This window comes from Pelophylax lessonae (assembly GCF_965119305.1).
Source record: "Pelophylax lessonae genome assembly, chromosome: 12".
NCBI lineage: Eukaryota > Metazoa > Chordata > Amphibia > Anura > Ranidae > Pelophylax > Pelophylax lessonae.
In genome coordinates this window covers 3,322,400-3,348,003 of record NC_138779.1, presented here as the reverse complement: position 1 = coordinate 3,348,003, position 25,604 = coordinate 3,322,400, and the positions used below count along the sequence as shown (strand labels likewise).

General features: G+C 45.1%; 1 pseudogene across 1 annotated transcript; it reads left to right on the top strand.

Annotated features, from left to right (window-relative positions):
• The first annotated feature begins 1,232 nt into the window (after positions 1–1,232).
• On the top strand, positions 1,233–25,285 carry LOC309568378 (nephrocystin-4-like; annotated as a pseudogene). The gene is made up of 4 exons: positions 1,233–1,307; positions 11,632–11,810; positions 18,907–19,048; positions 25,127–25,285. The product of its transcript is annotated as a nephrocystin-4-like (transcript).
• Positions 25,286–25,604: the final 319 nt, after the last annotated feature.

Genomic DNA, 25,604 nt, shown 5'->3' with positions numbered 1-25,604 from the left:
CCTCCGACAGTCGCCGCCCCTCATATAGTCTTCACCAATGGGTATTGACTTCCGCTCCGCAAGAGTAGCTAGGCATAAGACTTGTTAGAAACAAAAGCTTTTAGCATAGACACACCCATGGGGGCTGTCCCACTGGTCAATGCCCCCCTGCAGTAAGCCATCCCAACTCAGTTTGTCTCTGCCTAGCGTTAGGAGTAGATAGGCTTCCCTGTGCTGGGGCTACAGTCTCAGCCTTCTAATCTTTTCTTTTGATTTTTATTTGCAAGAATGTCAGTTTTTTCTTTGCTTTACTAGCTGTTTATTTTGTCAGCTTTAGTTTTAGTCGGATCTTCGGATGAAGATGGATTATGAGAAGCTGGGAATCGGACTGGCCACCCTGGCTCTCCAGGGCAGAGGGTCAGAGGGATCCCCAGCCCGCCATCGAGCGTTCGGCTATGGTTCGCCCTGGCACTATGAACGACCCATCCCTGTTCGCAGCAGGGATGCAGCCTGTGAGGTGGCTACCTCACTGGACACTTATGCGGTTAGGTGCTGCAGTGTCCTGCGTTTTGGCTGATGGCATTCCCTGTCATCTGAGGACAGAGGCTTTCCGTGTCATAGAGGCACCCCATGCCATCCGGTACAGGTAAGTACTTTTCTGTGTGGGGCCTCTGTCTGGGGTGGCAGTCCTGTGTTGCTGTGTCCCCCCTCATGTCTGTTTCTCCCTCATGCGTTTGTGGGGCTCCCTGATGCGATCCCTGCGGGGGTCTTTTTTATTGCACTGCTGGCGCTGTGTGGTATTGGGAGCCCCTCTCCTGTGTCAATTCAGTGTTTTGGGAGGTGCAGACTGTGTGTGCGGCGGCCGCTGCGGCTAAAAACCATTTTATACAGTTTATCGTCACATGCCACTAAAACAAAATCCCCATCACTAGGCCCTGCTAGCCAGCAAAGGATACTCCTAATAAAACCCATTTATGTCTCTTCACTAAATAGAAGTTTCAGTTGATTTACATTATAATCAATTTATATAGAAGCTTCTAATCACTCATGCTGCCTCTGCAGTGATGGTCCTACTCTAATGTATGGGAGTAGGGACATTGTGACATTATTATTGATATATGTGATTAATTCCTGTTATCTCCTAATATTGGCACAGGGACCGATGGCTGGCGGCTCCAATCCAAATCTGGCAGATCTACGTCCATTCCCTGAAAAGGGTGGACCTCAGCTGTGTAACCGGTCAGCTCACACAAATGTCTCTGGTCCTTCGAGGGACGTAAGCGGTGCGGAAAGTCAGAGCGTACGCGTCTCACCCGCATGAACTGAAGGTCAGTGTTATACTTTACCCCAATTACACATTGCACCAAAAGGGACATCGGGCCCGTCTGCCGAGAGTAACTTCTTTACCTAACTGTCCTTATTGTTATATTTCCACGTATCCTATTCTTCTGTATTGTTGTAAACCAGAGGCCTCCAAACTCTCTAAACAAAGGGCCTATGACTAATGGAAGTAAAAAAACCCTTATCATTGGTGTCAGTGGGAGGAATAGTGTCCCATCATTGGTGTCAGTGGGAGGAATAGTGTCCCATCATTGGTGACAGTGGGAGGAATAGCGCCCCATCATTGGTGTCAGTTGGAGGAATAGTGCCCCATCATTGGTGTCAGTGGGAGGAATAGTGCCCCATCATTGGTGTCAGTGGGAGGAATAGTGTCCCATCATTGGTGTCAGTGGGAGGAATAGCGCCCCATCATTGGTGTCAGTTGGAGGAATAGTGCCCCATCATTGGTGTCAGTGGGAGGAATAGTGTCCCATCATTGGTGTCAGTGGGAGGAATAGCGCCCCATCATTGGTGTCAGTTGGAGGAATAGTGCCCCATCATTGGTGTCAGTGGGAGGAATAGTGTCCCATCATTGGTGTCAGTGGGAGGAATAGTGCCCCATCATTGGTGTCAGTGGGAGGAATAGTGCCCCATCATTGGTGTCAGTGGGAGGAATATTGTCCCATCATTGGTGTCAGTGGGAGGAATAGTGTCCCATCATTGGTGTCAGTGGGAGGAATAGTGCCCCGTCATTGGTGTCAGTGGTAGGAATAGCGTCCCGTCAGTGGGAGGAATATCGTCCCATCAATGGTGTCAGTGGGAGGAATAGTGCCCATTATTGGTGTCAGTGGGAGGAATAGTGCCCCATCATTGGTGTCAGTGAGAGGAATAGTGTCCCATCAATGGTGTCAGTGGGAGGAATAGTGCCCATTATTGGTATCAGTGGGAGGAATAGTGCCCCATCATTGGTGTCAGTGAGAGGAATAGTGTCCCATCAATGGTGTCAGTGGGAGGAATAGTGCCCATTATTGGTGTCAGTGGGAGGAATAGCGCCCCATCATTGTATCAGTGGGAGGAATAGTGCCCCATCATTGGTGTCAGTGGGAGGAATAGTGCCCCATCATTGGTGTCAGTGGGAGGAATAGTGCCCCATCATTGGTGTCAGTGGGAGGAATAGTGTCCCATCATTGCTGTCAGTGGGAGGAGTCGTTTCCCATCATTCAGCTTCGGGTGTGACTGCTGCAAGGTTCTCTGGCTGTGTGTCTGGAGCTGCTCCAGGTGATCTGTTTGAGAGGGGAGTGAGGTGAAATCCCTCCCAGCCCTGCTGGCTCCTTCCTGGGGAGGCCATGCAGGCCAGCGGGGCCTCTCCTGCTGGAGGCTCTCAGCCATCCCCTGGTCGGATGGATGGCACCCCTGCTCCTGGACAAGCCGTGGTTGGTGATCTCTCTGCACCTGGTGAGGATGAAGATGCTGGATCCATTCGGGAGCGAGTGGTGGCCGGGATCAAAGTCCTCAATAAGGAAAGAGACAAGCTCTACAAGCTTAGAGCGGATTTAAAGCGTCTGAGAAAGCAGCGTGAAGGCTTGTTCAGCAAGAACCGCGGATCCATGGATTCAGAGGTCCAATTAGCTAAGGTCCGTGTGGAACATCAGGAAACCATCGTGGCCATAATGGAAGGCAGGGATGGTCCCTTCAGGGAGAAGTTTAGCAACGACCGAAGGTTTGCAAAGATGGAGGTGGAGGAGGAGACCCCATGTTCTGACCCCCTTCCCCCTCAAGGTGAGGTAAGCAGCCCATTGCCATCTCAGGGCTCAGGAGGCATGCTAAAGGTAATCCAAGTAATGGAGTCTCCAGTACAGGGAGATAAGCTGGTGTTTGGTGATGTGGAGGACTTGCCGGATCATGTACCTGATAAGATAAAAGCTATCAAGTCTCAGGTAATAGACAAAACTGTTTTTGTGCCTTTTAGCACCTTGCCTAATAATGAGGGTTTTCCCAGTGACACCCAGGATGATACCCCTGTGCTCAGCAATGCTTTGCCTGCTGAGAAAATGTTACGTTTAAAAAATGACATTTCTGCTCAGGAACTACAAAACCCAGAAGAGCCGATTAACCCTGCTTCTGCTGAGCCCAAAACTGTCTCAGTAATAACTAACCAGGACTCTACAGCGCAGCAGCAGGAAGCATTTGGTACTGCATTAGAAACAGTAACTACACCTAATAACATTGCAGGTGTGGTGGGACCCACCATTGTATGTTTAACTGATAATGCTGCTGATTTAGGCCAAGCTGAAAATAATAATAGAAATGTACCTGATAATGTGACATCAGTGTGGGGTCTTGGCCCTAATAAGCCTACATTTGCACAGGTGGTAAGCTGTGCTCCTGGCAATATCATCAAGCCAGGAATACAATCAAGGAGGAGCTCCGCTTCCAATCGGGGTTTTCCCTTGCAGGCTGCCACTATGAGCACCATTGGATCTGGTCTTGGGTCTATGGCTCCTGCTGGGGGTCCAAGGCGGAACGTAGTCCTCCTTAAATGGGAAGGTGGTGCAGTCCCTGTAGCACGGCGTATGGTTGTGGACCTGATCTTGGATATGGGTTTTGGGGCTAATGACCTATATGCCTTGATACATGTGGCTGGAAGTCGGGAGTACACGGTTAGTTTCACCAGACCAGAGGGTCTTGACCTGTTCTGGGAACGATATATGGCTCGGTGCAGGTCAAGACCCGAATGGGAAGGTCTGGTGCCAGTGGCAGTTTCCCAAAGGTCAACAGTAAAGAAAATCACTATTATCCTCACAAATGAGAGTGTTCCTGCTCGGGACTTAGAGGTCTGGTTGAGAAATTATGGGGATGTTTTGACCAGGCCAGATAAAATTTATGATGAGCGTGGCATCTGGACCGGGGGTTGGTCGGTAACGGTCAGGTTGGCTAGGGATGGGAATGTTGTCCGTCACCTGCCCTCCTCTGCCTTTATAGGGAGGGATAGGATGACCATTTTTTATCCCGGTCAGCCAAAACTGTGTCACCGCTGTGGAGAAAAGGGGCATTTTAGCTCCTCTTGTTCAGCTCTGATCTGTTCAGTGTGTCGGGGGCAGGGTCATGTGGCCAGGGACTGCACCCAGGCGATAAGGTGCAACCTGTGCCTGCGCCTTGGCCACCCCTACAGCCGATGTCCTGAAGCCTTACATAATATGGATAGAGAGGTGATAGATGACCTCTTAAGGCTGGACAGGATGGAGGATGAGGCCCCTGGTGTACCACCCTCCTCTGCGGTGACTGACCCCCCTTGTCTTGTTCAGGATCCCTCCCCAGTCCCTGTGCCCACCCCTCCTGTATCTGTAAGTATTCCTTCTGTGTCTGTCCCTGTGTCCCCCCAGCCTACTGTCCCTGCTCCTCTTGTGTCAGAACCTTCCAAGTCTGTGCCCCCCAAGTCAGTTATTCCCGATAAATCTTCCCTTCCTAAGTGTGACCTTAAAGAAGCCCCCCACCCACCAGGAGTGGTAGAGGGTACCAAAAAGGGTGCTGCTGCGGCTTCCTCTGTAAAGAAGTCTTCTGTGAATACTTCAAAGAAGAAGAAGAAAACAAGAGATGAAAGCATCTCTGAATCTGACCTGCAGTACCTGGAGGAGAGAAGGAAGGTTGTGAGGCGGAAGAGACAGACGGTGAGGACGGAACAGGGACAGGATGCCCCAGTGTCTGTCCCCAACCGTTCTAGGGCTTCTGCTTGGGATATCTCCTCATCTGGGGATTCTTCTGAGCAGAATTCAGAAATTGAAATGGAGTTGGAGGAGGCTTCAAGAAAGAGAGAGGCTTCTGGTGATGAGCAGCAGAGGGGAGCTAAGAAGCAATCCACTCAATAACCCAAATGGCGGTTCCCCCTCCGTTAAAAGTGGTGACAATAAATGTCGCCAGTATTAAGTCAGTAAGAGCTCGTTCTATGGCCTTCTTTTTGTTCAGCCAATTAGATGCTGAAATTTTATTTTTGCAGGAGACTAGGCTCACCTCCTTGGCAGATATTCATATGGCCAAGAGAGAGTGGAGGTATGGTCCATCTTACTGGTCTCTTGCGGCCGAGCCTTACGGCGGGGTGGCGGTGTTGTTTAAAACCGGCATGGTAACTGTCCGGCGGGTTATTGAGGTGGAGATTGGGAGATGTATGGTCTTAGACGTTCTTGTGGGAGGGCAGGACCTGCGCCTAATTAATATTTATGGGCCGCACACAAAGTGGGACAGGAAATGCCTTTTTACAAGGATCAAGCCATTTCTTTTTACATCCCGGCAAGTGGTTTTTGGAGGTGACTTTAATACTGTGACTAGGCCCAAGGACAGGAAGGACTTCAAAGACCGGCTGGGATATGATAGCGTTTTTTTTAAATAGTATGGTTAGGGATGCTGGTCTTGTGGATGTGCACATTAAGCACCTTCCGGATGACACAGGGTTCACATTTCATCGAGGTAATAGTCAGAGTAGAATAGATAGGTTTTTTTTGAAGGAGGCCTCTGCTTTCTCACCCCCAGTGGTGCAGGCAGTGGAGTTCTCTGATCACTGTATGCTATCTGTGGTCTTGAATGCTTCAGACTTCCCTCAGAGGGGCAAAGGCATCTGGAGATTAAATTCGACTCTCCTTGAGGAAGAACATGTTAGACAATCCTTTGAGGAATTCTTTCAGGCACAGGTGACCATCCTGGACTTTTGTAGCAGCAAGGCTGAGTGGTGGGAGCTGACCAAAAAGAGGATTGCTGGATTCTTCAGGGGCCTAGCCAATAAAAAACAGTTTAATAGATACATGACCTACCAACGTTTGCGGAGGAAGCTGGATATTCTTGTCTCGAGAGGAGGAGATCCTGGGGCAATCTCTGAAGTGAAAATCCTCCTCAGGAAGTGTCAATATGACCGGCATACCTCTTTGGTTCTGGAGCGGGACTATGGGAAATACCACTCGCCTGACCCTTACCAGAACTGCAAACAGGGTGTAGCTGTTAAGATGGTCGTTGGCCTTAAGGATAGTACAGGTTCCTTGACAAAGTCCAGGTCAGGGATCCTGGAGGTCGTGAGGTCTTTTTATGCTGAACTTCTTGGGAGGAAAGAGCTTGACCGAGACAAGATGGAAAGCTTTTTGGACTCTACTCCAGGTCTAAATGGTGGAGATGTCCCTTTGATGAATTTGACAGAAGAGATCACAGTTGAAGAGGTGACGAGGGCAATTGAACAGCTTGCCATCAAAAAGTCACCTGGACCGGATGGTCTGACGGCTGAGTTTTACAAAGCCTTTAAGTCTATTCTGGCCCCACATTTGGTAGAGGTTTTTAACAGTTGTCTTGCGGAGGGGGTGCTTCCCCCTTCCATGAGACACTCAGCTGTGATTCTTCTTTCAAAAGGTAAAGATCCTTCGATGATTGAGAATTGGCGCCCCATCAGCCTTCTCAATGTCGATAGAAAGGTGCTGGCGAAGATACTTTTCTGGCGCCTATCGGCAGTAGCAGAGTCTTTGCTTTCTCGCCATCAGCACTGTTCGATCCAGGGTAGGAGCACCTTCACAGCGGTTTTAGCTGTCCGGGAGGCCTTGGAGCAGTGCAGGGCTGCAGGCTGGGGAAAGTATCTACTGGCATTGGATCAGGCAAAGGCTTTCGATCGTGTCAACCATGAGTACCTTTGGTTGCTCTTTAGTAAGTACGGTCTGCCGGGTGGTTTTGTCGATTGGTTAAAAGTTTTGTATAAGGGGGCAGAAAGCTTCCCTCTTGTTAATGGTTGGGTTGGACAGTCCTTTGAGGTTGGTTCTGGGGTGTGCCAGGGTTGTCCGCTGAGTCCCCTGCTCTATGTGTTTGCAATCGACCCCTTCATCAGGAGGCTAGAGAGCAGCATGTTGTGTGGGGTACCAGTGGGAATCCCGGGTGAGCCGCCTTTGAGGGTTGTTGCCTATGCGGATGATGTGTCAGTGATTGTCACTGGGACAGATGAAGCGGAGGAGGTGGTCTCTCTGACATCACGGTACTCTGAAGCATCAGGCTCCAAGATCAATCAGGAAAAGAGTGAAGTTTTTTGGATGGGAAAGGAAGGTGAGGGGTTTGATCTCCCGGACACCTTTCCAGTGCCCCAGGAAAAAATTAAGATATTAGGCATTGAATTTGGACCTGGCGATTATGGCCTCAAAAACTGGGAAGGCAGGCTGGAAGTTGCCAATACTAAGGTGGTCAGCTGGAAGAGATGGAAGTTATCTCTGAGGGAAAGGGTTGATCTGATTAAGACTTGCCTGATACCGATCTTCTTGTATGTCAGCCCTGTCTGCATCTTGCCAGTGTCTCTCTATGCTAGGATCTATAGTGTGTTCTTCCAGATGCTGTGGGGGAACAGACTGAACCCCATCAAGAGGAATGTCACCTATCTATCCAGGAGGGAGGGTGGCTTAGGTATGGTCAACCCCGTTCTTTTCTTTTCACTGCTATTTCTCAAGTTTAACATTGGTAGTATGCTTGCAGTAGAACCTCCTGGATGGGCAGGCATGTTTAGATCTTGGTTTAGGCCTTTTCTGCGACTTTGGGAAGAAGGTGGCCAAGTGAAGAATCTCAGGGGTCATCGTGGTCAGCTCCCAGCATATGTCGCTCCGTGTCTGAAGTTGCTGCGGCAGTGGCGACTGTCGGCTGAAGATCTCAGATCCGCTCCGAGGAAAGTCCTTATGAGCCGAGTCTTGAGTGAAGTCTTTCATGACCCACTGGCCTTAAGGGATTGCCCAGGCCCAATTTTGAGGGAAGGGTTAAGATTGATTAATTTGGCTAGAGTCCCCCTTAAATTCAGGGATCTGGCCTGGTTGTGCTTCCACGGGAGGCTCTATGTTCGGGGCAATTTGAAATTCCGCAGTGGGATGGATCGTGGTTGTCCTCGGGAGGAATGTGCAGGTGAGGAGGAGACTATGGACCATTTTCTGCTTCGTTGCCCTTTTAACATAGAGGTATACAAACAGGTTGGGCGGGCCCTCTGTGTTCCTTTCCTCTCCAGGCTGGGTTATGCTGAGTGGGTGTACGGAGCATTCAATACTGGTGGGGGCTTTTGTTTGGATACACTTTTTTTAGTTAGTTTAGTAGTCCGTTATTACACATGGAACGCACGGTGTCAGGTCACCCTTCGGAGTAAAATCCTTCCTGTTCAGGTGGTGGTGTGTGACATTCTGCATGAGGTGGGGAAGATTCGGGCGCTTGAGAGAGACAAGTGGGGTCAGAGGTCTTGGCTGAAGGCGTGGAGGGGTTTCAAGCCTCCCTGACTGCCAGGAGTCTCTTTCCCGGGTGTGGCTTTCTGTCTCTTATCACCCTAGATTTTTTCTTAATGCTTAGTTTTTGATAAATGGCTGCATACATAGGTGATGGGTTGTGCCTCTTAGGCCCTCTCTGCTGCTTTATGTAAATAGTTTTCTAAGAATGTTGGAAGTGGATTATGTATATATTGTATATATTCTGCACATGGATGTGAATTCCTTTGTTTTTTTCTGTTGGAATATTGTACTATAGTTCTGTTTTTTACTTTTGTATAAAATATGTTGCTTGATTCTTTTCAATAAAAGATCAATAGTGCCCCATCATTGGTGTCAGTTGGAGGAATAGTGTCCCATCATTGGTTTCAGTGGGAGGAATAGCACCCCATCATTGGTGTCAGTGGGAGGTATAGTGTCCCATCATTGGTGTTAGTGGGAGGGATAGTGTCCCATCATTGGTGTCAGTGGGAGGGATAGTGTCCCATCATTGGTGTCAGTGGGAGGGATAGTGTCCCATCATTGGTGTCAGTGGGAGGGATAGTGGCCCATCATTGGTGTCAGTGGGAGGAATAGTGCCCCATCATTGGTGTCAGTTGGAGGACTAGTGCCCCATCATTGGTGTCAGTGGGAGGAATAGTGTCCCATCATTGGTGTCAGTGGGAGGAATAGCGCCCCATCATTGGTGTCAGTTGGAGGAATAGTGCCCCATCATTGGTGTCAGTGGGAGGAATAGTGTCCCATCATTGGTGTCAGTGGGAGGAATAGCGCCCCATCATTGGTGTCAGTTGGAGGAATAGTGCCCCATCATTGGTGTCAGTGGGAGGAATAGCGTCCCATCATTGGTGTCAGTGGGAGGAATAGTGCCCCATCATTGGTGTCAGTGGGAGGAATAGTGCCCCATCATTGGTGTCAGTGGGAGGAATAGTGTCCCATCATTGGTGTCAGTGGGAGGAATAGTGTCCCATCATTGGTGTCAGTGGGAGGAATAGTGTCCCATCATTGGTGTCAGTGGGAGGAATAGTGTCCCATCATTGGTGTCAGTGGGAGGAATAGTGTCCCATCATTGGTGTCAGTGGGAGGGATAGTGTCCCATCATTGGTGTCAGTGGGAGGGATAGTGTCTCATCATTGGTGTCAGTGGGAGGGATAGTGTCTCATCATTGGTTTCAGTGGGAGGAATAGCACCCCATCATTGGTGTCAGTGGGAGGTATAGTGTCCCATCATTGGTGTTAGTGGGAGGGATAGTGTCCCATCATTGGTGTCAATGGGAGGGATAGTGTCCCATCATTGGTGTCAGTGGGAGGGATAGTGGCCCATCACTGGTATCAGTGGGAGGAATAGTGCCCCATCATTGGTGTCAGTGGGAGGAATAGTACCTCATCATTGGTGTCAGTGGGAGGAATAGTGCCCCATCATTGGTGTCAGTGGAAGGAATAGTACCTCATCATTGGTGTCAGTGGAAGGAATAGTACCTCATCATTGATGTCAGTAGGAGGAATAGCGCCCCATCATTGGTGTCAGTGGGAGGAATAGCGCCCCATCATTGGTGTCAGTGGGAGGAATAGTGTCCCATCATTGGTGTCAGTGGGAGGAATAGTGTCCCATCATTGGTGTCAGTGGGAGGAATAGTGTCCCATCATTGGTGTCAGTGGGAGGAATAGTGTCCCATCATTGGTGTCAGTGGGAGGGATAGTGTCCCATCATTGGTGTCAGTGGGAGGGATAGTGGCCCATCACTGGTGTCAGTGGGAGGAATAGTGCCCCATCATTGGTGTCAGTGGGAGGAATAGTACCTCATCATTGGTGTCAGTGGGAGGAATAGTACCTCATCATTGGTGTCAGTGGGAGGAATAGTGCCCCATCATTGGTGTCAGTGGAAGGAATAGTACCTCATCATTGATGTCAGTAGGAGGAATAGTGTCCCATCATTGGGGTCAGTGGGAGGAATAATGTCTCATCATTGGTGTCAGTGGGAGGAATAGTGTCTCATCACTGGTGTCAGTGGGAGGAATAGTGTCTCATCATTGGTGTCAGTGGGAGGAATAGTGTCTCATCATTGGTGTCAGTGGGAGGAATAGTGTCTCATCACTGGTGTCAGTAGGAGGAATAGTGCCCCATCATTCTTGTCAGTGGGAGGAATAGTGCCCCATCATTGGTGTCATCGGGCAGAATAGTGCCCCATCATTGGTATCAGTCGGAGGAATAGTGCCACATCATTGGTGTCAGTGGGAGGAATAGTGCCCCATCATTGGTGTCAGTGGGAGGAATATTGTCCCATCATTGGTGTCAGTGGAAGTAATAGTGCCTCATCACTGGTGTCAGTAGGAAGGAAAGTGTCCCATCATTGGTGTCAGTAGTGAGTCAAGCAGAGTTCAGAGGTCAGTAGTAAGGCATACTCTCCCTAACCTAGGGGTAATAGAGCAGTTAAAGGGAAAGCCCTGTCCCCTCGCCTGGTCCATTACCCTTGGCGTGGGAGAGTATGCCTTACTACTGACCTTTGAACTCCATCTCACTTACTCCGGTTTCCTCGCACACTCCAAAGACATGCTGGGAGGTTAAATGGCTCCTGTCTAAATTGGCCCTAGAATGTGAGTTAGGGGCCTTAGATTGTAAGCTCCTTAGGGGCAGAGACCGACGTGAATGTATAGTATACAGTATATGTAACATACTGTGTAAATTGTCAGCACTATATAAATACCCGTAATAAATAAACTCAAAATTTAAATCCAAAATGACCCTTGCAGTGGGGGTCATTATATGTGTTTGTATGTGAGATAAGGACCTTAGATTGTAAGCTCCCGAGGATAGAGACTGATATGAATGTACAAAATGTAAAGCACTGTGTAAACTGTCGGCACTAAATAAATACCTGTACTAATACATATTAAGAATATACAGAAAAGTCATCTCTGCTCACTGCTCTCTCCACCTACCACCTGTCAGTACATACTGATTGGCTCTTAGTGCTGCTCCTCCCACTCCTGCTCTGCTGTGGGTGGCTGGAATGTAACATTTAGTTGTGTTGACTGGTGTATTTTATTATCTCCCCGGAATTCAGTTTTAACCCTTTGTTTGGTGTATAGGTGGATCCCAGTGACGTGTTTGTGCTCCCACCAACGGCATCCAAGACCTTCACATTGCTGTGCGCCCCAACAAAGCCGGCAGCAGATTCATCTACCTCAACATAGTAGATGTTGACCAACATCAGCTGGTAGCCTCCTGGTTAGTCTGTGTAATGAGCCGAAATCCCATCATTTCTAAGGTGAGCTGTGGATTTCAATGTTCTGTTAAATTGAATTTAGATATCTGAAGCCACATTTGTGTTGTGTGCCTTTAATTGGTTGTCACTCCCGGTGTGATTTAAAGAAACTGAGCTTTTACCATTTTATTTTCCATTTATATATATATATATATATATATATATATATATATATATATATACTATATTGTCAAAAGTATTGGTACGCCTGCCTTTACACACACATGAACTTTAATGGCATCCCAGTCTTAGTCCGTAGGGTTCAATATTGAGTTGGCCCACCCTTTGCAGCTATAACAGCTTCAACTCTTCTGGGAAGGCTGTCCACAAGGTTTAGGAATGTGTCTATGGGAATGTTTGACCATTCTTCCAGAAGCATATTTGTGAGGTCAGGCACTGATGTTGGATGAGAAGGCCTGGCTCGCAGTCTGCCCTCTAATTCATCCCAAAGGTGTTCTATCGGGTTGAGGTCAGGACTCTGTGCAGGCCAGTCAAGTTCCTCCACCCCAACACCACTCATCTATGTTCCTACAAAGTTGGGAGCATGAAATTGTCCAAAATGTCTTGGTATGCTGAAGCCTTAAGAGTTCCCATCACTGGAACTAAGGGGCCAAGCCCAACCCCTGAAAAGCAACCCCACGCCATAATCTCCCCGCCACCAAATGATTTGGACCAGTGCACAAAGCAAGGTCCATAAAGACATGGATGAGGGAGTTTGGGGTGCGTGTAAAGGCAGGCGTCTCAATACTTTTGACAATATAGTGTAACCTCTTTTAGGTTTTCATTGCTATCTCTGGCTCTGTTGGGGAGATTTCTCCTCATTGAGTGACTTAGTGGCTTCCTTGTAAGAATTGTGGAGACCGGGAGCACCAGGACAGGAGGGCACCCACAGCAAGAAAGTGTAACTGCCATTCCATCGCTAAAACTCTCGTTGGGGCTCTGTTGGAGAGATTTCTCCTCGTTTAGTGTGTTATTGATGTTCCTCCGACAACATGGTAATAAATATAGTGAAGGGGGTCACTAGGATAGGAGGGCACCCACAGCAATAAAAAAAACTAACTGCCATTACAGTACTAAAATTGTGTGCCGACCCTCTGTGTCACTGCTCAGGAAGTGCGAGAAAATTTCCTAGGGTGTGATTTAGGAAGTATTACCAAAAAAATGGTAGATGACACCATGTTGGCTAAGATTACCGCCTGGAGCCCATGACAGGGGCCACACTAATCCTCAACAAGCTCCTGCCAGCCTGAGAAAGGCCTAGCTCCCTCTGCAAGTCTAGTAGATAATTTGCAATGCTATGGAGGAAAGTGGGAAAATTGGAGTAGACAACACCATGTTGGCCAAGGTGACCGACTGGAGCCCATGACAGGGGACAAACTCATCTTCAACAAGCTCCTGCCAGCCTGAGAAAGGGGCCTAGCTCCCTCTGCAGGTCTAGTAGATCATTTGGAATGCTATGGAGGAAAGTGGAAAAATTGGAGTAGATGATACCATGTTGGCCAAGATGCCCAACTGGAGCCCATGACAGGGGACAACCTCGTCCTCAACAAGCTCCTGTCAGCCTGAGAAAGGACTAGATCCCTCTGCAGGTCTAGTAGATAATTTGCAATGCTATGGAGGAAAGTGGAAAAATTGGAGTAGATGATACCATGTTGGCGATGATGAGCGACTGGAGCCCATGACAGGGGACAACCTCGTCCTCAACAAGCTCCTGTCAGCCTGAGAAAGGACTAGCTCCCTCTGCAGGTCTAGTAGATAATTTGCAATGCTATGGAGGAAAGCGAAAAATTGGAGTAGAGGACACCATGTTGGCCAAGATGACCGACTGGAGCCCATGACAGGGGACAAACTCGTCTTCATCAAGCTCCTGCCAGCCTGAGAAAGGGGCCTATCTCCCTCTTCAGACATGCAGACATATTGCAACACCATGGAGGAAAGTGGAAAAATAGCACTGAACCCGTATCTCATTGGAATACCAATGTTGATGTAAATGACCTGGTTCCTGGGCAGGCGGCTTCTACACCCCTGAGGATCTCCGCTGTCTTCTTGGCTTGTAGTGTTATGTACCAAAAATTGAAATTGAAGAGCCACACCAAGAAGTCCAGATACAACTTTATTCTGATAAAAGTCAAGGGGACAAATACAAAATAAAATAAAAAAAGTAACCAAAGCATTTTGGGGGTCCAAAAGCACCCCCTTTGATCAGGGCTAGAAAAATATAAAAACATCTCCATATCAATCTGATATCAATACACTATCCCCTCCTTGGGGTCATATTTATAAAGAACAGAAATGGGAGTAGATGACACCATGTTGGCCAAGATGGCAACCTGGAGCCCATGACGGGACAACCTAATTCTCAACAAGCTCCTGTAAGCTTGACTAAGTGACACAGCGCCCTCTTCAGGCCTGCAGACATATCGCAACACCATAGAGGAAAGTTGAAAATAGCGTTGAATCTGTAGTTGTATCTCACTGGTATTATCTTCAAGTATTGATGTTGATGGAGGTGACCTGGTTCCAGGGCAGGCAGCTTCTATACCCCAGAGCAGGGATCTCCAGCTGTTGTGGAACTACACGTCCCATGAGGCATTGTAAAATTCTGACATTCGCAGACATGACAAGGCATGATGGGAATTGTAGTTCCTGAACAACTGGAGGGCCATAGTTTGGTGACACCTGCCCCAGAGGATCTCCATGGTCTACTTGGCTTGTAATGTAATATAACAAAAGTGGAAATTGAAAAGCCACACCAAGGCTAAGAGGTCCAGATACAACTTTATTTTGATAAAAAGTCAAGCGGATAAAAAAGTAGCCAATGCGTTTCAGCAGTCCAAGAGCGCCCCTATTCACCAGGGCTAGAAAAATATAAGGACCTTTCCATATCAATCCTATATCAATAAAATATCCCCTCCTTGGGGTCATATTTTGAAAAACATTGCAGTAGATGACACCATGTTCACCAAGATGGCAACCTGGAGCCCATGACAGGGGACAACCTAATCCTCAACAAGCTCCTGCCAGCCTGAGGAAACCACACAGTGCCCTCTTCAGGTCAGCAAATATATTGCAGCTCCACACCTGCCTACACACAGACTACAATGAAAACCCAACAGAGGTTCTAACCGGCCTCTTCTCTGTCCAAAAGTAAAGGTTAAATCTGAATCTGAGCTTTAAATTACTTTTTTTGCATCAGTTTTACGAAGGTGACGTTCTTCTCCAACACATGAGCAATGCGTATTTCCCAGCTCAGCACGGAAGGCTGCATGTAGTATTTGGCAGAGGATATGCATTGTTAATCTAGAAGAAGATAATTGTCTATGGAGTTATAGGACATTAGTGCCCATCACATGGTCATCCATCATCCAGGCTTCATTCCAGCTTTACTGCCCTCTCATGGACCGTCATACAAAGTTTCCAAAGTTTAGGTGGAAAACTTCCTCCGTTCCCTGACAGTGTTAAATGAGCTCCTAATGGGCAGCCATTAATTTTCATGGCTATCCTCTGAGTTTTTTAATCTCCGCCGAGTTTATTAAAACCATCAGACGCTGCGTCCTGAAATGTACTTGTGGCCTTTATAAGAGTCGTAATGTTCCAACAGAAAAATGAAGATTCTAATTGAGTGCAGAATGGAAATGGAATGTTCGGCTCAATACTTGTTTATTTGTAATATACCGATATCAGAGCGAGGGGAAATTAAAGGTGAATGCTGCCTGCATGATGTTTCTAAGAAGCACGGATTTTATATTAAACCTCTTGCCATCCGCAGAACGCATATGTACGGTGACAAATAGGGCGGGCTTTATTGACCCATCTGCTGCACATGTGCATTCATGGGCGGCGGAGGTAACTATGCTGCAGCACATCGTAGCAAAAAGTGGATGTGTTTTACATTCAGCTGAATATTGGCTGTGACTTAAAGTGATGCAGAGTTCAGAGGTCAGTAGAAGGTGAAGCAGAGTTCAGAGGTCAGTAGTAGGTGAAGCAGAGTTCAGAGGTCAGTAGTAGGTGAAGCAGAGTTCAGAGGTCAGTAGTAGGTGAAGCAGAGTTCAGAGGTCAGTAGTAGGTGAAGCAGAGTTTAGGGGTCATGAGTAAGTGATGCAGAGTTTAGGGGTCATGAGTAAGTGATGCAGAGTTTAGGGGTCATGAGTAAGTGATGCAGAGTTTAGGGGTCATGAGTAAGTGATGCAGAGTTTAGGGGTCATGAGTAAGTGATGCAGAGTTTAGGGGTCATGAGTAAGTGATGCAGAGGTCAGGGGTCAGTAGTAAGTGAAGCAGAGTTTAGGGATCAGTAGTAAGTGAGGCAGAGTTCACCCCCAAACCACTAACACCCCGTTCACGTCCAATTACGGACATCCATGACTGACCCCCCCCCCCCCCCCCAACTACTATGTGTGAGGGAATATTGGGACCCATGTTCAGGGCACACATATTGCACCCATAGAGGATACTCCACTGATTCTCATACATGTAATGTGGGTCCTTCATCACCCAATGCAAGCCTTGCTATAGCTGTGTGGGCGGAGCTTATTATGGAGGAGGAGCTATGGCATCAGAACAACCTTACAGACGTGAAACTCTTTGGTTGTAACTCACACTTAAAATTGTGAACACCGTTTTTTTTTCCTGTTGCCCCCGGCCTAGTTTGGCTAAGTGATAATTACTGCCCTGGTAGCGCGGTTCATGTCTATGCGGTTCCTCTGTAAATATAGAGCACAGACATCATTCTGCATTATGATAAATTGCTGGAGCGCTCTCTCTGAAAAGGGATTATTACAAGCTGACATGTATAATTTTGCTCGGCTGTTCATTGTTAAAACAATTTGAATTAGTATGTCTGGCATTCATTCCTAGGGGAGCTGCAATGAAACATTGCAATCTGAAAATATTAAAGCTCTCCTGTAATTTGTTTCTGAAAGTGCTGTGCGCGCCGAATCCACCGCCTCTGATGGAAATGGATTAACGAGCCGGAGAGCGGGCGCAGCCGCTACGCGGGGTTCTATGGCCTGACCACTACTTATCTGCTCTGCTTCCAACCACTCATTAAATCCGACCCGTGCTCAGATAAAGTTATATAAATGTCTTTCCGAGATCCTATTACCGAGGGTTCAAATGCATTCCTTCCTGGAGAAAATGCTGCTCTGGGCTCCCTACTGACCAGTCATGTGATTTGTATTGTAGGGGCGGGTCAGAGTTTGGCTGAACTTCCCATTTAGCAGAAAGCATTTTATTTAAATGATTATTTTATAGTATTTTTTAATGATTTTTTTATAATTATTTTATTTGATGATTATTTTATATAATGATTATTGTATAATATTATTATATAAAATGTTATTTTATTCAGAAAATGCTGGGGAAAATGCTGCTCTGGGCTCCCTACTGACCAGTCATGTGATTTGTGTTGAAGGGGCGGGTCAGAGGTCACATTGGCTGAACTTCCCATTTAGCAGAAAACATTTTATTTAATGCTTTTTTTATAATATTATTATTTTATAGGATTTTTTCATGATTATTTTATAACATTTTTAGTTAATGATTATTTTATTTAATGATTAATGTATAATATTATTATATAAAATGTTATTTTATTTAGAAATTTATATATAGTAATATTATTATTTTATAGGAATTTTTAATGATTATTTTATAACATTTTTATTTAATGATTATTGTATAATATTATTATATAAAATTTTATTATATTTAGAAAATGCTGGAGAAAATGCTGCTCTGGGCTCCCCAAACTGACCAGTCATGTGATTTGTGTTGAAGGGGCGGGTCAGAGGTCACATTGGCTGAACTTTCCATTTGGCAGAAAACATTTTATTGAAATTAATATTTTATAATAATATTAGTTTATATCATTATTTTAAGATTATTTTAAAATATTTTTCTTTAATGATTATTTTTTAATGATTATTGTATAGCATTATTATTTAAATTGTATTTTATTTAACGATTATTAATATAATTAGTTATGTATTATTATAATAAAATTTAAATAATAGTATTATAAAATGTTAATTAAATAAAATCATGAAATAATAATATAACACAATAATCATTAAATAAATAGATCATTAAATGAAAATATAATAAAATAGTATTCCACTGAAATAAACATTAAATAATAATATTGTAAAATAATAATATTAAATAACCATTAAATAATATTCTCATAAAATAATTAAATTACAGTATTTTAAAATAATATTATTATGAAATAATAATTAAATAATAATATTAAACAATAATAATAAAATAAAATAAAAAAATTATCATTTAATAATATACATATTTTTTTTATTTGCAAAAATTTAGAAAATACAAAACATAATACAAAATAACAATACATGGCAATACATTTACATAAATAATAGTATATAAAATGGTCATTAAATAAAATAATCATTAAATAACAATATTATATCAAAATCAATAAATAAAAATATAACAAAAAATAATAATCCAGTTAAATAATCATTAAATAATATTTTAAAATAATAATTAAATAATAATATTAAACAATAATAATTAAATTAAATAATCATTTAACAATATTTTTTTTATTTGCAAACTTTTAGAAAATACAAGACATAATACAAAATAACAATACATGGCAATACATTTACATAACTAATAGTATATTAAATAAAATAATCATTAAATAATCATATTATACAATAATCATTAAATGATCATTAAATAAAATTTAATAAAATAACTATCCAGTTAAATAATCATTAAATGATAATACTATAAAATAATAATATAACATCATTAAATAATAATATTATAAACTAATAATGAAATAATAATATTAAACAAAAATAATTACAATAATTTAATAATAATATTTTTTTTTTTATTTACAAACTTTTAGAAAATACAAGACATAATACAAAATAGCAATACATTTACAACACCAATAATGCAAAAAAAAAAAAAAAAAACACGCATAACACCCAAAATAACTCAAATAATAATGTTATAAAAAAAAAATAACAATATTATTGAATAATTATTAAATAATTATAATGTAAAAAAAAAAAAATAATAATTTAAACAACAACAAAAATATTTTATGTTTTTAAAGGCCTTTTGAAATTACAATTCCCTCCGGAGACAAGGGCTGCAACAAAAGGATCACCTATACCAATCCCTACCAATCCAAGAAGAGATACTCCCTCCATACAAACAGGGTGGACCTACTGCAGTTCAAGAAGAACACCTTCAAGGTAACCGCTGCTTTTTACCTTTTCTTTGCTGATGCTTCATATATATAACTGTATGTGTGTGTATATATATATATATATATACACACACAGTGCCTTGAATAAGTATTCACACCCCTTGAAATTTCCCACATTTTGTCATGTTACAACCAAAAACGTAAATGTATTTTATTGGGAGCTCCTTCTTCCACATGTTTGCTGTGTCCCCCACATGGCTTCTCCCAAACTGCAAACAGGACTTCTTATGGCTTTCTTCCACCAATGGCTTTCTTCTTCTCACTCTTCCATAAAGGGCAGATTTGTGGAGCGCACGACTAATAGTTGTCCTGTGGACAGATTCTTCCACCTGAGCTGTGGATCTCTGCAGCTCCTCCAGAGTTCCCATGGGCCTCTTGGCTGCTTCTCTGATGAATGCTCTCCTTGCCTGGCCGGTCAGTTTAGGTGGATGGCCATGTCTTGGTAGGGGCCCGGCCGGTCAGTTTAGGTGGACGGCCATGTCTTGGTAGGGGCCCGGCCGGTCAGTTTAGGTGGATGGCCATGTCTTGGTAGGGGCCCGGCCGGTCAGTTTAGGTGGATGGCCATGTCTTGGTAGGGGCCCGGCCGGTCAGTTTAGGTGGACGGCCATGTCTTGGTAGGGGCCCGGCTGGTTAGTTTAGGTGGACGGCCATGTCATGGTAGGGTTGCCCGGCCGGTCAGTTTAGGTGGACAGCCATGTCTTGGTAGGGGCCCGGCCGGTCAGTTTAGGTGGACGGCCATGTCTTTGTAGGGGCCCGGCCGGTCCGTTTAGGTGGACGGCCATGTCTTGGTAGGGTTGCCCGGCCGGTCAGTTTAGGTGGACGGCCATGTCTTGGTAGGGGCCCCGCCAGTCAATTTAGGTGGACGGCCATGTCTTGGTAGGGGCCCGGCCGGTCAGTTTAGGTGGACGGCCATGTCTTGGTAGGGTTGCAGTTGTGCCATACTCTTTCCATTTTCCCATGATGGATTGAACAGCGCTCCGTGAGATGGTCAAAGCTTGGGAGATTTTTTTATAACCTAACCCTGCTTTACACTTCTCCACAACTTTATCCCTGACCTGTCTGGTGTGTTCCTTGGCCTTCATGATGCTGTTTAATCACTAAGGTTCTCTAACAAACCTCTGAGGGCTTCACAGAACAGCTGTATTTATACTGAGATTACATTACACACAGATGGACTCTATTTACTAATTAGGAGACTTCTGAAGGTAATTGGTTCCACTAGATTTTAGTTAGGGGTATCAGAGTAAGGGGGGGGGGGGGGTGAATACAAATGCAGCCACACTTTTCACAGATTTATTTGTATCATTTATCATTTTCCTTCCACTTCACAATTATGGCCACTTTGTGTCGGTCTATCACATAAAATCCCAATAGAATTTTTGGTTGTAACATGAGAAAATGTGGAAAATGTCAAGGGGTGTGAATGCTTTTTCAAGACACTGCGTGTGTATATATATATATATATTTGTGTGTGTGTGTGTGTGTATATATATATATACATATACACACGCAGTGTCTTGAAAAAGCATTCACACCCCTTGACATTTTCCACATTTGATTAAACAAAAAAAAAATTTATATATATAATTTTTTATTTTGTTTAACCACTTCTGGACCGGAAGGATTTGCCCCCTTAATGACCAGACCACTTTTTGCGATTCGGCACTGCGTTACTTTAACGGACAATTGCGCGGTCGGGCGATGCTGTACCCAAATGAAATTGATGTCCTTTTTTTCCCACAAACAGAGCTTTCTTTTGGTGGTATTTGATCACCTGTGCGATTTTTACTTTTTGCGCTATAAACAAAAAAAGAGCAACAATTCTGAAAAATGTTTTTTTTAACATTTTAGGCCAATTTGTTTTCTGCTACATATTTTTTTAAAAAGAAATCCCAATAAGCGTATTTTCATTGGTTTGCACAAAAGTTATCACCTCTACAAACTAGGGGAAAGATTTATGTCATTTTTATTGTGTTTTTTTTTACTAGTAATGGCAGCGATTAGCGATTTATAGCGGGACTGCGACATTGCGGCGGACAGATCGGACCCCTGACTGACATTTTTGACAATTTTGGGGGTACCAGTGACATCACTACAGTAATCAGTGCTATACATATGCACTGTCACTGTAATAATGACACTGGCAGGGAAGGGGTTAACAGTATTGGTGATCAAAGGGTTAAATGTGAGCCTAGGGGAGTGATTCTAACTGTGGGGGGGGCGTGGCTTGTGAAATGATCATAGAGACCTGTGTTCCTGTATAGAAGGATCACAGGCGCTCTGTGATCATTCCAGGGAGAAGAACGGTCAGCTGTGTTTACAACATCCGACCGTCCTTCTCTCTCAGCGGGGAGCGATCGTGGGTGTCAGGGGGCAATCGGAGCCGCCTGTCCCGTGCATCGGAGTCCCTGCTGACGAGTGAGGGCAGGAGCGCGCCCCCTAGCTGCAGGCGCACGACCGATGTATACTTAAGGCGGTTTGCGCAGGAGCGGCTGCGCGGCGGGCAGTAGTAAAGTGGTTAATTTAGTTTCTTTTTTTTACACTTTTTTTTTTTTTAACTTTATTACTATTACAAAGGGCTAACAAGCCCCTTATGTGATAGCACAGGACAGGGAACAGGTCCTCTTTACGGAGACATCAGGGGTCTATTAGACTCCCAATGTCTCCCTCGTCCTCCAGTGTAGCTAACCAACCACAGGTTGTGCTTGATTAGCTTCCTCCTTGGCTCCAGTAGCTGAGGAATGACAGCCGTGAACCTGGAAGTGATATTATACACATTGCTTCTGGGTTCATTTGTCACAGGGAAGATCTCACTGTGGGAGCCTTTACTGCAGTTCAGACCTCCCCTGGGTGCTGTTGGCAGGTGGGGGAGGGGCAGGCCTTCATACCCCAATAAAAATCCATGCCCCCTTATCTGAATGCCCTTTGCTCAGTGCTGGGACAAGGTGATCTAGAGCCCAGGGTGAATATGCCAAACTGCGCCCCCCAACCCTCCCCCCTCCCCCAAAGGCAATATGAGCATCTAGGCCCCTTTCACACTTGTGTGACTTGTTCTGTGACAGAGCGAGAGCAATAAAAAAAAAAAAAGAAGAGCTACTCTAAACTGGTAAGCGTTAAAAATGTTTAAAGAATCGCCTATGGAGATTGTTATTGACCATAGTTTGTCGCCATTCCGCCGGTGTGCGCAATATTAAACCGTAACATGTTCGGTATCTATTTACTCGGCGTGACATCATCATTACAACCGTCCGCCGCAGGCAGCCACTCCTGTGCAAACTGACTTAGGTATACGTTGGTCGCGCACAGGGAGCTAGGGGGCGAGCGCACACCACCGCTCGTCAGCGGGGAAGCCGATGCACGGGGCATCGCTCCCCGCTGAGAGAGAAGAACGATCGGATGTTGTAAACACAGCTGATTGTTCTTCTCTCTGAAATGATCACAGAGCTCCTTCTATATAGGATCACAGGTCTCTATGATCATTTCACAAGTCCCTCCCCCAGACATTTAGTAAACACTCCCCTAGGCTCACAATTAACCCTCTGATCACCCCTGGTGTTAACCCCTTCCCTGCCAGTGTCATTAGTACAGTGACAGTGCATATTTTTTAGCACTGATTACTGTAGTAATGTCTCTGGTCCCCCCAAAAGTGTCAAAAATGTCAGTTAGGGTTCCGATCTGTCCGCCGCAATGTCGCAGTCCTGCTAAAAATCGCTGATCGCCGCCATTACTAGTAAAAAAAAAAAAACAATAAATATGTCATAAATATTTCCCGTAGTTTGTAGGCATGATAACTTTTGCGCAAACCAATCAAAATACGCTTATTGCGATTTTTTTTTTTTTTTTTTTTTTTTTTTTTTTACCAAAAATATGTAGCAGAAAACAAATTGGCCTAAAATGTTAAAAAATTTTGATTTTAAAATTTTTTTGGGGAATTTCATATAGCAGGAAGTTAAAAAATATTGTATTTTTTTTTTTTTTCAGAATTGTCGCACTTTTTTGTTTATAGCACGAAAAATAAAAATCGCACAGGTGATCAAATACCACCAAAAGAAAGTTCTATTTGTGGGAAAAAAAGGACATTCATTTCATTTGGGTACAGCGTCGCACGACTGCGCAATTGTCAGTTAAAATAACGCAGTGCCGAATCGCAAAATATGGCCTGGTCATTAAGGGGGAAAAACCTTCCAGTCCAGAAGTGGTTAAACAAAATAAAAAATTATATATATATAATTTTTTTTTTTTTTTTTGTTTAATAATATGAGGAAAATGTCAAGGGGTGTGAATGCTTTTTCAAGACACTCTGTGTATATATATATATATATATATATATATATACAGCACCTTGATAAACTATTCACACCCCTTGACATCTTCCTCATTTTCTCATGTTACAACCAAACATGTAAATGTATTTTATTGGGATTTTATGTGATAGACCGACACAAAGTGGCCATAATTGTGAAGTGGAAGGAGAATGATAAATTATACAAATAAATCTGTTAAAAGTATGTGTGGGGGGGGGGCATATGTATTCACCCCCCTTTACTTTGCTACCCCTAACTAAAATCAAATGGAACCAATTGCCTTCAGAAGTCATCTAAATAGTAAATAGAGTCCACCTTCCAGTCCAGAAGTGGTTAATAAGTCCTCACTGACGCAGCAGAAGACGCACGGTCCCCCCGCTCCGACATGACGAACGTCCTGTACGCTGCGCCTTCTTCCTCCATCCTCCATCTACACGACTTCATTAGGCCGTTCTAATTGTGCGGTGCGGCAGGCCACCCATTTTTTGCTCCGACACTTGTACACGGCGAGTTCTGCGTACGCACGCGTGAGCTAATGAAAGTTCATAGGAAGCCGCTCTGAAAGTTCTTAAATCAAGAGCCTGCGCGTGTCTGCTCCATCATTCACAGACCCTTATTAGAGAGCCGCACGGCCGCAATCTCCAGGCTCCTCCTCCTCTCTATATATAAATCCGGATTCTGCAGCCGGGAGGGATGATGATCTCCGGAAGACCGGAATCATTCGTTATCGGGGGCAAATCACCGGGAGCCACGATAATAACCCTCATTAGTTAGGATAATGCCGGGACTCAGGACTGATGGAGCCCCCATTAACTGAAATGTGAAATATATTTATATTCGGGGGGGGTTATTGCTGCAGAGTCTTACATAAAGGGCAACTTTCATGGGGAAAAAAATAGCAAATACAAAAAAAAAACATAGCATATATAATCACTACACAAGTCATATTACAATGAATGTTATTGACCACTTGCTCTGCCTATCTGTGTCAGATCTAATTACTGTGTAGCTCTCCCCTGCAGAGCACTAGACTGAGAGGCCCGGGGATTGTGGGATATGTAGTTTCTGAACAGGAAGTGTCAGTTCTCACACTACAGAGTGTATTTCATATGCATCTCTCTTGGCTGTCATGTTTCGGGCACTGTCATGGGGGGGGGGGGGGTGAGGTGACAGATGGTATAACCCCAGCGCCAGGAGTGGGGGGGGGGTAACGGATGGTATAACCCCAGGGCCAGGAGGGGGCGGGGTCAGCGGTATAACCCCAGGGCCAGGAGAGGGGTAACGGACGGTATAATCCCGGGGCCAGGAGGGGGGGGGGATCAGCGGTATAACCCCAGGGCCAGGAGAGGGGGGTAACAGAACGGTATAACCCCAGGGCCAGGAGAGGGTGGGGTCAGCGGTTTAACCCCAGGGCCAGGAGGGGGGGTAACGGACAATATAACCCCGGGGCCAGGAGGGGTGGGCGGGGTCAGCGGTATAACCCCAGGGCCAGGAGGGGGGTTAACGGGCGGTATAACCCCGGGGCCAGGAGGGTGGGGCGTTGTCAGCGGTATAACCCCAGGGCCAGGAGGGGAGGTAACGGACGGTATAACCCCGGGGCCAGGAGGGGTGGGCGAGGTCAGCGGTATAACCCCAGGGCCAGGAGGGGGGGCGGGGGTCAGCAGTATAACCCCAGGGCCAGGAGATAGAATGGATACAATAGCCAATATTATTTCCTGGAAAGGTTTTTTATTCATTGATTGGATGAATTTTTCTTTCAGGTGGGGGCGGGGGAAACCTACACCATCGGACTTCGCTTTGCACCCAGCGACAGCGGCGGATTGGAAGAAATTCTCATATTTATCAATGACCACGAAGATAAAAACGAGGAGACGTTCTGCGTGAAGGTCATCTATGAAGAAACGAGGAAATCCCTCTGAAGGTTCGGACTGATCTGAAGGATGACGTTCCCACAATGATGGACATTAATTGTTGGTGAAGCCCAGATCCAGACAAAACATGATCCTTCTTGGGTTAGAACCTCTGCTGAGCTTTTACTGCTGGTGACTCCCTGTCATACTCTGACGCACAAGGTGTCACCGGGACAAGAATAGAGTTGGAATCCCCCCAAAAGAAGCCCCTTTAGTAGAGTTGGAGAGGTGTAAAGCCTCTGTCGTGTGTTTGTTGCAGTCTACTGCAGTGTTTCTCAACCAGGGTGCCGCGGCATCCCAGTGTGCCATTTGGGTACCCCTCAGGTGC